We start from the raw sequence: 13,419 nt of genomic DNA on the forward strand, positions 1-13,419 counted from the left end.
TAACTGGCACGTATTGGCCCCGTTACCCCATAATAGGAGCCTGAAGTCGCGATTATCTCACGGAGTAGGTGACCCAGAGCGACGAAACTTGGCAGACTTGTTCGGCCCGATGGGCCACGCATGCCAAAAGTGCAATGTGGCGTCTCAGTGCCACCGCTTCCGGTGAAAGTGTCGCCGAAGGTACGCTAACTGGCACGTATTGGCCCCGTTACCCCATAATAGGAGCCTGAAGTCGCGATTATCTCTCGGAGTAGGTGACCCAGAGCGACGAAACTTGGCAGACTTGTTCGGCCCGATGGGCCACGCATGCCAAAAGTGCAATGTGGCGTCTCAGTGCCACCGCTTCCGGTGAAAGTGTCGCCGAAGGTACGCTAACTGGCACGTATTGGCCCCGTTACCCCATAATAGGAGCCTGAAGTCGCGATTATCTCTCGGAGTAGGTGACCCAGAGCGACGAAACTTGGCAGACTTGTTCGGTCCGATGGGCCACGCATGCCAAAAGTGCAATGTGGCGTCTCAGTGCCACCGCTTCCGGTGAAAAGTGTCGCCGAAGGTACGCTAACTGGCACGTATTGGCCCCGTTACCCCATAATAGGAGCCTGAAGTCGCGATTATCTCACGGAGTAGGTGACCCAGAGCGACGAAACTTGGCAGACTTGTTCGGCCCGATGGGCCACGCATGCCAAAAGTGCAATGTGGCGTCTCAGTGCCACCGCTTCCGGTGAAAGTGTCGCCGAAGGTACGCTAACTGGCACGTATTGGCCCCGTTACCCCATAATAGGAGCCTGAAGTCGCGATTATCTCTCGGAGTAGGTGACCCAGAGCGACGAAACTTGGCAGACTTGTTCGGCCCGATGGGCCACGCATGCCAAAAGTGCAATGTGGCGTCTCAGTGCCACCGCTTCCGGTGAAAGTGTCGCCGAAGGTACGCTAACTGGCACGTATTGGCCCCGTTACCCCATAATAGGAGCCTGAAGTCGCGATTATCTCACGGAGTAGGTGACCCAGAGCGACGAAACTTGGCAGACTTGTTCGGCCCGATGGGCCACGCATGCCAAAAGTGCAATGTGGCGTCTCAGTGCCACCGCTTCCGGTGAAAGTGTCGCCGAAGGTACGCTAACTGGCACGTATTGGCCCCGTTACCCCATAATAGGAGCCTGAAGTCGCGATTATCTCTCGGAGTAGGTGACCCAGAGCGACGAAACTTGGCAGACTTGTTCGGCCCGATGGGCCACGCATGCCAAAAGTGCAATGTGGCGTCTCAGTGCCACCGCTTCCGGTGAAAGTGTCGCCGAAGGTACGCTAACTGGCACGTATTGGCCCCGTTACCCCCATAATAGGAGCCTGAAGTCGCGATTATCTCTCGGAGTAGGTGACCCAGAGCGACGAAACTTGGCAGACTTGTTCGGCCCGATGGGCCACGCATGCCAAAAGTGCAATGTGGCGTCTCAGTGCCACCGCTTACGGTGAAAGTGTCGCCGAAGGTACGCTAACTGGCACGTATTGGCCCCGTTACCCCATAATAGGAGCCTGAAGTCGCGATTATCTCACGGAGTAGGTGACCCAGAGCGACGAAACTTGGCAGACTTGTTCGGCCCGATGGGCCACGCATGCCAAAAGTGCAATGTGGCGTCTCAGTGCCACCGCTTTCGGTGAAAGTGTCGCCGAAGGTACGCTAACTGGCACGTATTGGCCCCGTTACCCCATAATAGGAGCCTGAAGTCGCGATTATCTCTCGGAGTAGGTGACCCAGAGCGACGAAACTTGGCAGACTTGTTCGGCCCGATTGGCCACGCATGCCAAAAGTGCAATGTGGCGTCTCAGTGCCACCGCTTCCGGTGAAAGTGTCGCCGAAGGTACGCTAACTGGCACGTATTGGCCCCGTTACCCCATAATAGGAGCCTGAAGTCGCGATTATCTCTCGGAGTAGGTGACCCAGAGCGACGAAACTTGGCAGACTTGTTCGGACCGATGGGCCACGCATGCCAAAAGTGCAATGTGGCGTCTCAGTGCCACCGCTTCCGGTGAAAGTGTCGCCGAAGGTACGCTAACTGGCCCGTATTGGCCCCGTTACCCCATAATAGGAGCCTGAAGTCGCGATTATCTCTCGGAGTAGGTGACCCAGAGCGACGAAACTTGGCAGACTTGTTTGGCCCGATGGGCCACGCATGCCAAAAGTGCAATGTGGCGTCTCAGTGCCACCGCTTCCGGTGAAAGTGTCGCCGAAGGTACGCTAACTGGCCCGTATTGGCCCCGTTACCCCATAATAGGAGCCTGAAGTCGCGATTATCTCTCGGAGTAGGTGACCCAGAGCGACGAAACTTGGCAGACTTGTTTCGGCCCGATGGGCCACGCATGCCAAAAGTGCAATGTGGCGTCTCAGTGCCACCGCTTCCGGTGAAAGTGTCGCCGAAGGTACGCTAACTGGCCCGTATTGGCCCCGTTACCCCATAATAGGAGCCTGAAGTCGCGATTATCTCTCGGAGTAGGTGACCCAGAGCGACGAAACTTGGCAGACTTGTTCGGCCCGATGGGCCACGCATGCCAAAAGTGCAATGTGGCGTCTCAGTGCCACCGCTTCCGGTGAAAGTGTCGCCGAAGGTACGCTAACTGGCCCGTATTGGCCCCGTTACCCCATAATAGGAGCCTGAAGTCGCGATTATCTCTCGGAGTAGGTGACCCAGAGCGACGAAACTTGGCAGACTTGTTCGGCCCGATGGGCCACGCATGCCAAAAAGTGCAATGTGGCGTCTCAGTGCCACCGCTTCCGGTGAAAGTGTCGCCGAAGGTACGCTAACTGGCCCGTATTGGCCCCGTTACACCCATAATAGGAGCCTGAAGTCGCGATTATCTCTCGGAGTAGGTGACCCAGAGCGACGAAACTTGGCAGACTTGTTCGGCCCGATGGGCCACGCATGCCAAAAGTGCAATGTGGCGTCTCAGTGCCACCGCTTCCGGTGAAAGTGTCGCCGAAGGTACGCTAACTGGCCCGTATTGGCCCCGTTACCCCATAATAGGAGCCTGAAGTCGCGATTATCTCTCGGAGTAGGTGACCCAGAGCGACGAAACTTGGCAGACTTGTTTCGGCCCGATGGGCCACGCATGCCAAAAGTGCAATGTGGCGTCTCAGTGCCACCGCTTCCGGTGAAAGTGTCGCCGAAGGTACGCTAACTGGCCCGTATTGGCCCCGTTACCCCATAATAGGAGCCTGAAGTCGCGATTATCTCTCGGAGTAGGTGACCCAGAGCGACGAAACTTGGCAGACTTGTTTCGGCCCGATGGGCCACGCATGCCAAAAGTGCAATGTGGCGTCTCAGTGCCACCGCTTCCGGTGAAAGTGTCGCCGAAGGTACGCTAACTGGCCCGTATTGGCCCCGTTACCCCATAATAGGAGCCTGAAGTCGCGATTATCTCTCGGAGTAGGTGACCCAGAGCGACGAAACTTGGCAGACTTGTTCGGCCCGATGGGCCACGCATGCCAAAAGTGCAATGTGGCGTCTCAGTGCCACCGCTTCCGGTGAAAGTGTCGCCGAAGGTACGCTAACTGGCCGTATTGGCCCCGTTACCCCATAATAGGAGCCTGAAGTCGCGATTATCTCTCGGAGTAGGTGACCCAGAGCGACGAAACTTGGCAGACTTGTTCGGCCCGATGGGCCACGCATGCCAAAAGTGCAATGTGGCGTCTCAGTGCCACCGCTTCCGGTGAAATTGTCGCCGAAGGTACGCTAACTGGCCCGTATTGGCCCCCGTTACCCCATAATAGGAGCCTGAAGTCGCGATTATCTCTCGGAGTAGGTGACCCAGAGCGACGAAACTTGGCAGACTTGTTCGGCCCGATGGGCCACGCATGCCAAAAGTGCAATGTGGCGTCTCAGTGCCACCGCTTCCGGTGAAAGTGTCGCCGAAGGTACGCTAACTGGCCCGTATTGGCCCCGTTACCCCATAATAGGAGCCTGAAGTCGCGATTATCTCTCGGAGTAGGTGACCCAGAGCGACGAAACTTGGCAGACTTGTTCGGCCCGATGGGCCACGCATGCCAAAAGTGCAATGTGGCGTCTCAGTGCCACCGCTTCCGGTGAAAGTGTCGCCGAAGGTACGCTAACTGGCCGTATTGGCCCCGTTACCCCATAATAGGAGCCTGAAGTCGCGATTATCTCTCGGAGTAGGTGACCCAGAGCGACGAAACTTGGCAGACTTGTTTCGGCCCGATGGGCCACGCATGCCAAAAGTGCAATGTGGCGTCTCAGTGCCACCGCTTCCGGTGAAAGTGTCGCCGAAGGTACGCTAACTGGCCCGTATTGGCCCCGTTACCCCATAATAGGAGCCTGAAGTCGCGATTATCTCTCGGAGTAGGTGACCCAGAGCGACGAAACTTGGCAGACTTGTTCGGCCCGATGGGCCACGCATGCCAAAAGTGCAATGTGGCGTCTCAGTGCCACCGCTTCCGGTGAAAGTGTCGCCGAAGGTACGCTAACTGGCCCGTATTGGCCCCGTTACCCCATAATAGGAGCCTGAAGTCGCGATTATCTCTCGGAGTAGGTGACCCAGAGCGACGAAACTTGGCAGACTTGTTCGGCCCGATGGGCCACGCATGCCAAAGTGCAATGTGGCGTCTCAGTGCCACCGCTTCCGGTGAAAGTGTCGCCGAAGGTACGCTAACTGGCCCGTATTGGCCCCGTTACCCCCATAATAGGAGCCTGAAGTCGCGATTATCTCTCGGAGTAGGTGACCCAGAGCGACGAAACTTGGCAGACTTGTTCGGCCCGATGGGCCACGCATGCCAAAAGTGCAATGTGGCGTCTCAGTGCCACCGCTTCCGGTGAAAGTGTCGCCGAAGGTACGCTAACTGGCCCGTATTGGCCCCGTTACCCCATAATAGGAGCCTGAAGTCGCGATTATCTCTCGGAGTAGGTGACCCAGAGCGACGAAACTTGGCAGACTTGTTCGGCCCGATGGGCCACGCATGCCAAAAGTGCAATGTGGCGTCTCAGTGCCACCGCTTCCGGTGAAAGTGTCGCCGAAGGTACGCTAACTGGCCCGTATTGGCCCCGTTACCCCATAATAGGAGCCTGAAGTCGCGATTATCTCTCGGAGTAGGTGACCCAGAGCGACGAAACTTGGCAGACTTGTTCGGCCCGATGGGCCACGCATGCCAAAAGTGCAATGTGGCGTCTCAGTGCCACCGCTTCCGGTGAAAGTGTCGCCGAAGGTACGCTAACTGGCCCGTATTGGCCCCGTTACCCCATAATAGGAGCCTGAAGTCGCGATTATCTCTCGGAGTAGGTGACCCAGAGCGACGAAACTTGGCAGACTTGTTTCGGCCCGATGGGCCACGCATGCCAAAAGTGCAATGTGGCGTCTCAGTGCCACCGCTTCCGGTGAAAGTGTCGCCGAAGGTACGCTAACTGGCCCGTATTGGCCCCGTTACCCCATAATAGGAGCCTGAAGTCGCGATTATCTCTCGGAGTAGGTGACCCAGAGCGACGAAACTTGGCAGACTTGTTCGGCCCGATGGGCCACGCATGCCAAAAGTGCAATGTGGCGTCTCAGTGCCACCGCTTCCGGTGAAAGTGTCGCCGAAGGTACGCTAACTGGCCCGTATTGGCCCCGTTACCCCATAATAGGAGCCTGAAGTCGCGATTATCTCTCGGAGTAGGTGACCCAGAGCGACGAAACTTGGCAGACTTGTTCGCCCGATGGGCCACGCATGCCAAAAGTGCAATGTGGCGTCTCAGTGCCACCGCTTCCGGTGAAAGTGTCGCCGAAGGTACGCTAACTGGCCCGTATTGGCCCCCGTTACCCCATAATAGGAGCCTGAAGTCGCGATTATCTCTCGGAGTAGGTGACCCAGAGCGACGAAACTTGGCAGACTTGTTCGGCCCGATGGGCCACGCATGCCAAAAGTGCAATGTGGCGTCTCAGTGCCACCGCTTCCGGTGAAAGTGTCGCCGAAGGTACGCTAACTGGCCCGTATTGGCCCCGTTACCCCATAATAGGAGCCTGAAGTCGCGATTATCTCTCGGAGTAGGTGACCCAGAGCGACGAAACTTGGCAGACTTGTTCGGCCCGATGGGCCACGCATGCCAAAAGTGCAATGTGGCGTCTCAGTGCCACCGCTTCCGGTGAAAGTGTCGCCGAAGGTACGCTAACTGGCCCGTATTGGCCCCGTTACCCCATAATAGGAGCCTGAAGTCGCGATTATCTCTCGGAGTAGGTGACCCAGAGCGACGAAACTTGGCAGACTTGTTCGGCCCGATGGGCCACGCATGCCAAAAGTGCAATGTGGCGTCTCAGTGCCACCGCTTCCGGTGAAAGTGTCGCCGAAGGTACGCTAACTGGCCCGTATTGGCCCCCGTTACCCCATAATAGGAGCCTGAAGTCGCGATTATCTCTCGGAGTAGGTGACCCAGAGCGACGAAACTTGGCAGACTTGTTCGGCCCGATGGGCCACGCATGCCAAAAGTGCAATGTGGCGTCTCAGTGCCACCGCTTCCGGTGAAAAGTGTCGCCGAAGGTACGCTAACTGGCCCGTATTGGCCCCGTTACCCCATAATAGGAGCCTGAAGTCGCGATTATCTCTCGGAGTAGGTGACCCAGAGCGACGAAACTTGGCAGACTTGTTCGGCCGATGGGCCACGCATGCCAAAAGTGCAATGTGGCGTCTCAGTGCCACCGCTTCCGGTGAAAAGTGTCGCCGAAGGTACGCTAACTGGCCCGTATTGGCCCCGTTACCCCCATAATAGGAGCCTGAAGTCGCGATTATCTCTCGGAGTAGGTGACCCAGAGCGACGAAACTTGGCAGACTTGTTTCGGCCCGATGGGCCACGCATGCCAAAAGTGCAATGTGGCGTCTCAGTGCCACCGCTTCCGGTGAAAGTGTCGCCGAAGGTACGCTAACTGGCCCGTATTGGCCCCGTTACCCCATAATAGGAGGCCTGAAGTCGCGATTATCTCTCGGAGTAGGTGACCCAGAGCGACGAAACTTGGCAGACTTGTTTCGGCCCGATGGGCCACGCATGCCAAAGTGCAATGTGGCGTCTCAGTGCCACCGCTTCCGGTGAAAGTGTCGCCGAAGGTACGCTAACTGGCCCGTATTGGCCCCGTTACCCCATAATAGGAGCCTGAAGTCGCGATTATCTCTCGGAGTAGGTGACCCAGAGCGACGAAACTTGGCAGACTTGTTCGGCCCGATGGGCCACGCATGCCAAAAGTGCAATGTGGCGTCTCAGTGCCACCGCTTCCGGTGAAAGTGTCGCCGAAGGTACGCTAACTGGCCCGTATTGGCCCCCGTTACACCATAATAGGAGCCTGAAGTCGCGATTATCTCTCGGAGTAGGTGACCCAGAGCGACGAAACTTGGCAGACTTGTTCGGCCCGATGGGCCACGCATGCCAAAAGTGCAATGTGGCGTCTCAGTGCCACCGCTTCCGGAGAAAGTGTCGCCGAAGGTACGCTAACTGGCCCGTATTGGCCCCGTTACCCCATAATAGGAGCCTGAAGTCGCGATTATCTCTCGGAGTAAGTGACCCAGAGCGACGAAACTTGGCAGACTTGTTCGGCCCGATGGGCCACGCATGCCAAAAGTGCAATGTGGCGTCTCAGTGCCACCGCTTCCGGTGAAAGTGTCGCCGAAGGTACGCTAACTGGCCCGTATTGGCCCCGTTACCACCCATAATAGGAGCCTGAAGTCGCGATTATCTCTCGGAGTAGGTGACCCAGAGCGACGAAACTTGGCAGACTTGTTCGGCCCGATGGGCCACGCATGCCAAAAGTGCAATGTGGCGTCTCAGTGCCACCGCTTCCGGTGAAAGTGTCGCCGAAGGTACGCTAACTGGCCCGTATTGGCCCCGTTACCCCCATAATAGGAGCCTGAAGTCGCGATTATCTCTCGGAGTAGGTGACCCAGAGCGACGAAACTTGGCAGACTTGTTCGGCCCGATGGGCCACGCATGCCAAAAGTGCAATGTGGCGTCTCAGTGCCACCGCTTCCGGTGAAAGTGTCGCCGAAGGTACGCTAACTGTCCCGTATTGGCCCCGTTACCCCATAATAGGAGCCTGAAGTCGCGATTATCTCTCGGAGTAGGTGACCCAGAGCGACGAAACTTGGCAGACTTGTTCGGCCCGATAGGCCACGCATGCCAAAAGTGCAATGTGGCGTCTCAGTGCCACCGCTTCCGGTGAAAGTGTCGCCGAAGGTACGCTAACTGGCCCGTATTGGCCCCGTTACACCCATAATAGGAGCCTGAAGTCGCGATTATCTCTCGGAGTAGGTGACCCAGAGCGACGAAACTTGGCAGACTTGTTCGGCCCGATGGGCCACGCATGCCAAAAGTGCAATGTGGCGTCTCAGTGCCACCGCTTCCGGTGAAAGTGTCGCCGAAGGTACGCTAACTGGCCCGTATTGGCCCCGTTACCCCATAATAGGAGCCTGAAGTCGCGATTATCTCTCGGAGTAGGTGACCCAGAGCGACGAAACTTGGCAGACTTGTTCGGCCCGATGGGCCACGCATGCCAAAAGTGCAATGTGGCGTCTCAGTGCCACCGCTTCCGGTGAAAGTGTCGCCGAAGGTACGCTAACTGGCCCGTATTGGCCCCGTTACCCCATAATAGGAGCCTGAAGTCGCGATTATCTCTCGGAGTAGGTGACCCAGAGCGACGAAACTTGGCAGACTTGTTCGGCTCGATGGGCCACGCATGCCAAAAGTGCAATGTGGCGTCTCAGTGCCACCGCTTTCGGTGAAAGTGTCGCCGAAGGTACGCTAACTGGCCCGTATTGGCCCCCGTTCCCCATAATAGGAGCCTGAAGTCGCGATTATCTCTCGGAGTAGGTGACCCAGAGCGACGACGAAACTTGGCAGACTTGTTCGGCCCGATGGGCCACGCATGCCAAAAGTGCAATGTGGCGTCTCAGTGCCACCGCTTCCGGTGAAAGTGTCGCCGAAGGTACGCTAACTGGCCCCGTATTGGCCCCGTTACCCCATAATAGGAGCCTAAAGTCGCGATTATCTCTCGGAGTAGGTGACCCAGAGCGACGAAACTTGGCAGATTTGTTCGGCCCGATGGGCCACGCATGCCAAAAGAGCAATGTGGCGTCTCAGTGCCACCGCTTCCGGTAAAAGTGTCGCCGAAGGTACGCTAACTGGCCCCGTATTTGCCCCGTTACCCCATAATAGGAGCCTGAAGTCGAATTTTCTCTCGGAGTAGGTGACCAAGAGCGACGAAACTTGGCAGACTTGTTCGGCCCGATGGGCCACGCATGCCAAAGTGCAATGTGGCGTCTCAGTGCCACCGCTTCCGGTGAAAGTGTCGCCGAAGGTACGCTAACTGGCCCGTATTGGCCCCCGTTACCCCATAATAGGAGCCTGAAGTCGCGATTATCTCTCGGAGTAGGTGACCCAGAGCGAAGAAACTTGGCAGACTTGTTCGGCCCGATGGGCCACGCATGCCAAAAGTGCAATGTGGCGTCTCAGTGCCACCGCTTCCGGTGAAAGTGTCGCCGAAGGTACGCTAACTGGCCCGTATTGGCCCCGTTACCCCATTAGCGTACCTTCGGCGACACTTTCACCGGAAGCGGTGGCACTGAGAGATAGCAACTTCATATTTGGCATGCATGTGTATCTCATGAAGCTGCACATTTTGAGTGGTAAAAGGTCAAGGTCAAGGTCATCCTTCAAGGTCAGAGGTCAAATATATGTGGCCAAAATCGCTCATTTTATGAATACTTTTGCAATATTGAAGATAGCAACTTGATATTTGGCATGCATGTGTATCTCATAGAGCTGCACATTTTGAGTGGTGAAAGGTCAAGGTCAAGGTCATCCTTCAAGGTCAGAGGTCAATTATATGTGACCAAAATCGCTCATTTTATGAATACTTTTGCAATATTGAAGATAGCAACTTGATATTTGGCATGCATGTGCATCTCATGGAGCTGCTCATTTTGAGTGGTGAAAGGTCAAGGTCAAGGTCATCCTTCAAGGTCAGAGGTCAAATATATGTGGCCCAAATCGCTTATTTTATGAATACTTTTGCAATATTGAAGATAGCAACTTGATATTTGGCATGCATGTGTATCTCATGGAGCTGCACATTTTGAGTGGTGAAAGGTCAAGGTCAAGGTCATCCTTCACAAGGTCAAGGTCATCCTACAATGTCAAACATCATATAGGGGGACATTGTGTTTCACAAACACATCTTGTTATTTCAATAATACTCTAGTCATACTAATTATGAACTAATTAAATTGCTATTTATATATGAGCTATAATTTATGTTTGTTGAATTATTAAGAATTGGATTAAAATTAAACTTATTAATGAATAGGAGCTACGCTGTGTGAAAGCAGGTCTTAGTGATTGTGTGTTAAATGTTCTCACTGATTAGCCTGTTCAGCCTGGTTTAGCATAGCTCCTATATCTTTTTACAATTAAACTAAAGAATGTATGTTTTAATACTGATCAAGTTTAGTTTAAGTAAATTTAGTAATTCTGTGCAATCCTTAAGTTTATTTGAAGCTTGATTATAATAATAAGCTATTTAGGAAGAGGTTGAATTTAGGTCCCAAAATAGATTCTGAAACCACTCTTAAATTTAGTTACATTAAAACAATTCTGAAACACAATATTAAGATAAACACTGGTTTCTTTGCTTGCCAGTTTCCTGATCAGCACGCTGTACTCGAAGGCCAAGGTGGCAGCAGCATGCGCGGGTATCATCTACTTCCTGACGTACGTGCCGTACATGTACGTGGCTATCAAGGAGGACGTGGCCGGAGACTCTATCTCCTCCATTGTGAAAACACTCGTGGTAAGGAGGGGCCACGGGCTGCAATACTGGGATCAATGCGTGTGCGTAAAGTGTTGTCTCTGATTGGCCTGTGCTATATTCACAGGCTAATCAGTGACAACACTTTACACTATCATGGAATTCTTCATTTTCAGGAGGTATTGGATTTGACGTTGGATTTATTTAAATGGATTAAGTTAAAACTTTCGTGAATTAGAAGGCAAACTGAAGTTTTTACCTTTACATTATACTGTTTTGTTAGATATGATTTAAAACATTGGAACCGAGTTCCAAATATTGTATTTTTATATCGCTATCATCATAGATATGTAATTATGTAATATCATCATAGATATGTAATTATATATATATTGTCTGATTATGATACTATGTTATATGAGTTAATTGGAAAATATGGCTGGAATCAAAACAAAATGCTGTCAGTTTAATGACATGACTTAAGAGTGTTCAGGACGTCTGTTTCTTTCAAATACAGTCATTAATTATTTTATTGTTATCAAATAACACATTTAACTAATAATGCTATATGATTTATTTGTTTGTCTATTTAAAACACTCGATGCTTTCAGTCGCTGTTCTCGACAACTGCATTCGGCCTGGGTGGGAAATACTTTGCGTTCTATGAGGAGAGTGGTGTGGGCGTGCAGTGGTCCAACATCCACACGTCCCCCGTGGAGGGTGACCAGTACAACCTGCTCATGGTGCACATGATGATGGTGTTTGATGCCTTCCTGTATGCTCTCCTTGCCTGGTACATAGAGGCTGTCTTCCCTGGTGAGTTGTCTCCCCTGTATGCTCTCCTAGCCTGGTACATAGAGGCGGTCTTCCCTGGTGAGTTGTCTCCCCTGTATGCTCTCCTGGCCTGGTACATAGAGGCTGTCTTCCCTGGTGAGTTGTCTCCCATGTATGCTGTCCTAGCCTGGTACATAGAGGCTGTCTTCCCTGGTGAGTTGTCTCCCATGTATGCTCTCCTGAGCTGGTACATAGAGGCTGTCTTCCCTGGTGAGTCGTCTCCCCTGTATGCTCTCCTAGCCTGGTACATAGAGGCTGTCTTTCCTGGTGAGTTGTCTCCCCTGTATGCTCTCCTTGCCTGGTACATAGAGGCTGTCTTCCCTGGTGAGTCGTCTCCCCAGTATGCTCTCCTAGCCTGGTACATAGAGGCTGTCTTTCCTGGTGAGTTGTCTTCCCTGTATGCTCTCCAAGCCTGGTACAGAGAGGCTGTCTTCCCTGGTGAGTTGTCTCTCCTGTATGCTCTCCTAGCCTGGTACATAGAGGTGGTCTTCCCTGATAAGTTGTCTCCCCTGTATGATCTCCTAGCCTGGTACATAGAGGCTGTCTTCCCTGGTGAGTTGTCTCCCCTGTATGCTCTCCTAGCCTGTAATGTATGTCTTTTTAGTGTTTTTTGTCAAATTTGGAGCTGAAATTATGCCCCATTGTGACCTCTAAAGGTATATATTTTTCCAAAATTAGTAAAATTCCATATTGTAGGTTTCCACAAATTGTTATATTTAGTTAATCTGGCTTTCCAGATCTACAAGTTGAACCTTAGTAAATATAGTATTAAAACACTTATATTATCAATTTTAATGCACCTGTTAGCACCAAAAACAACTACACCAATGTCCAATTTTGTCAAAACAACACAATTTATTCCATGACAAAGAAGGGTGTGATCCCAATAGGGTGGCATATAGCAGTCAAAAAGACTGTTCGTCTGTCCCTTCTGCGCTCTGTTTTCCCGAGATTTTTTGATGCAACGCTTTCAGATATTGAGCTGATTTTTGGTATGTGAGTCTACCTACATGACCTACAGATGAAGTGTGAGTTTCGTTCCTGTTGATTGATTTGTGGCAAAGTTATGGGCCTTGGACATGGGACAGACTTTTGCAGAGACTTACATGATGCATTTCACTAGCCCTGATGATCCCATGGAACCTCATTTTGAAAAAATCAGGCTTAATGCATGTGCATAAAATGTGTCACAGATTAGCCTGTGCAGTCCTCACGGGCTAATCTGGGACAACACTTTCTGACTACACTGGATGTTTGCTTAGAAAAGACCAATTTTAAATGAAACATTCCATATAAACTTAAATTGTAGTCCCTAATTAGCCTGTGCAGACTGCACAGGATAAACTGAATGACACTTAATGCACATTCATAAAGCCATGTTTCCTCAGTGCAAGGCTACCATTTTGGTTTCTTGCAGGTTCATATGGACTGCCCCGCCCCTGGTATTTCCCGCTTACGAGGACATACTGGTGTGGAGGGTCCCATCGGGTAACAGAGGGAGACTGCTGCGCAGGCTTGCTGAGACCACGAGGGTTCTCTGTCATGGAGGAGGACCAGTGTGGGGCAATGGCGCGCGACCCAGGTCAGACAGGATTTGTTATACTCCTTGTAATAAGTAATTATGCACCCAATCGCACTTGACCCAGGATACGACATGATTTATTTTACACCTAAGGCCTTCTTTAGGGAAAACGGGGATTACTGCATGTGGATCATCCCAGATAAGCCTGTGCAGGTTTGACTTTTGATGCTTTAATGGTATCTTTTGTTTATAGAAAGTATCTTCTAAACAAAAATCAAGTTATGCGGAAATTGTCATCC

The 13,419-nt window shown here is 52.5% G+C and overlaps 1 long non-coding RNA gene across 11 annotated transcripts; it reads left to right on the forward strand.

The window, feature by feature from the left end:
• The first annotated feature begins 251 nt into the window (after positions 1-251).
• Positions 252-9,392, forward strand: LOC127867015 (uncharacterized). 11 transcript variants are annotated; one of them, XR_008043217.1, is made up of 3 exons: positions 252-366; positions 5,768-5,954; positions 9,316-9,392. It is a non-coding gene; the product is annotated as an uncharacterized LOC127867015 (long non-coding RNA). The 11 variants fall into 11 exon arrangements; XR_008043218.1 differs by lacking the exon at positions 252-366 and adding an exon at positions 811-925; XR_008043219.1 differs by lacking the exon at positions 252-366 and adding an exon at positions 1,183-1,297.
• Positions 9,393-13,419: the final 4,027 nt, after the last annotated feature.

The sequence above is a fragment of the Dreissena polymorpha genome, chromosome 2, assembly GCF_020536995.1.
Source record: "Dreissena polymorpha isolate Duluth1 chromosome 2, UMN_Dpol_1.0, whole genome shotgun sequence".
NCBI classification, from domain to species: Eukaryota; Metazoa; Mollusca; class Bivalvia; order Myida; family Dreissenidae; genus Dreissena; species Dreissena polymorpha.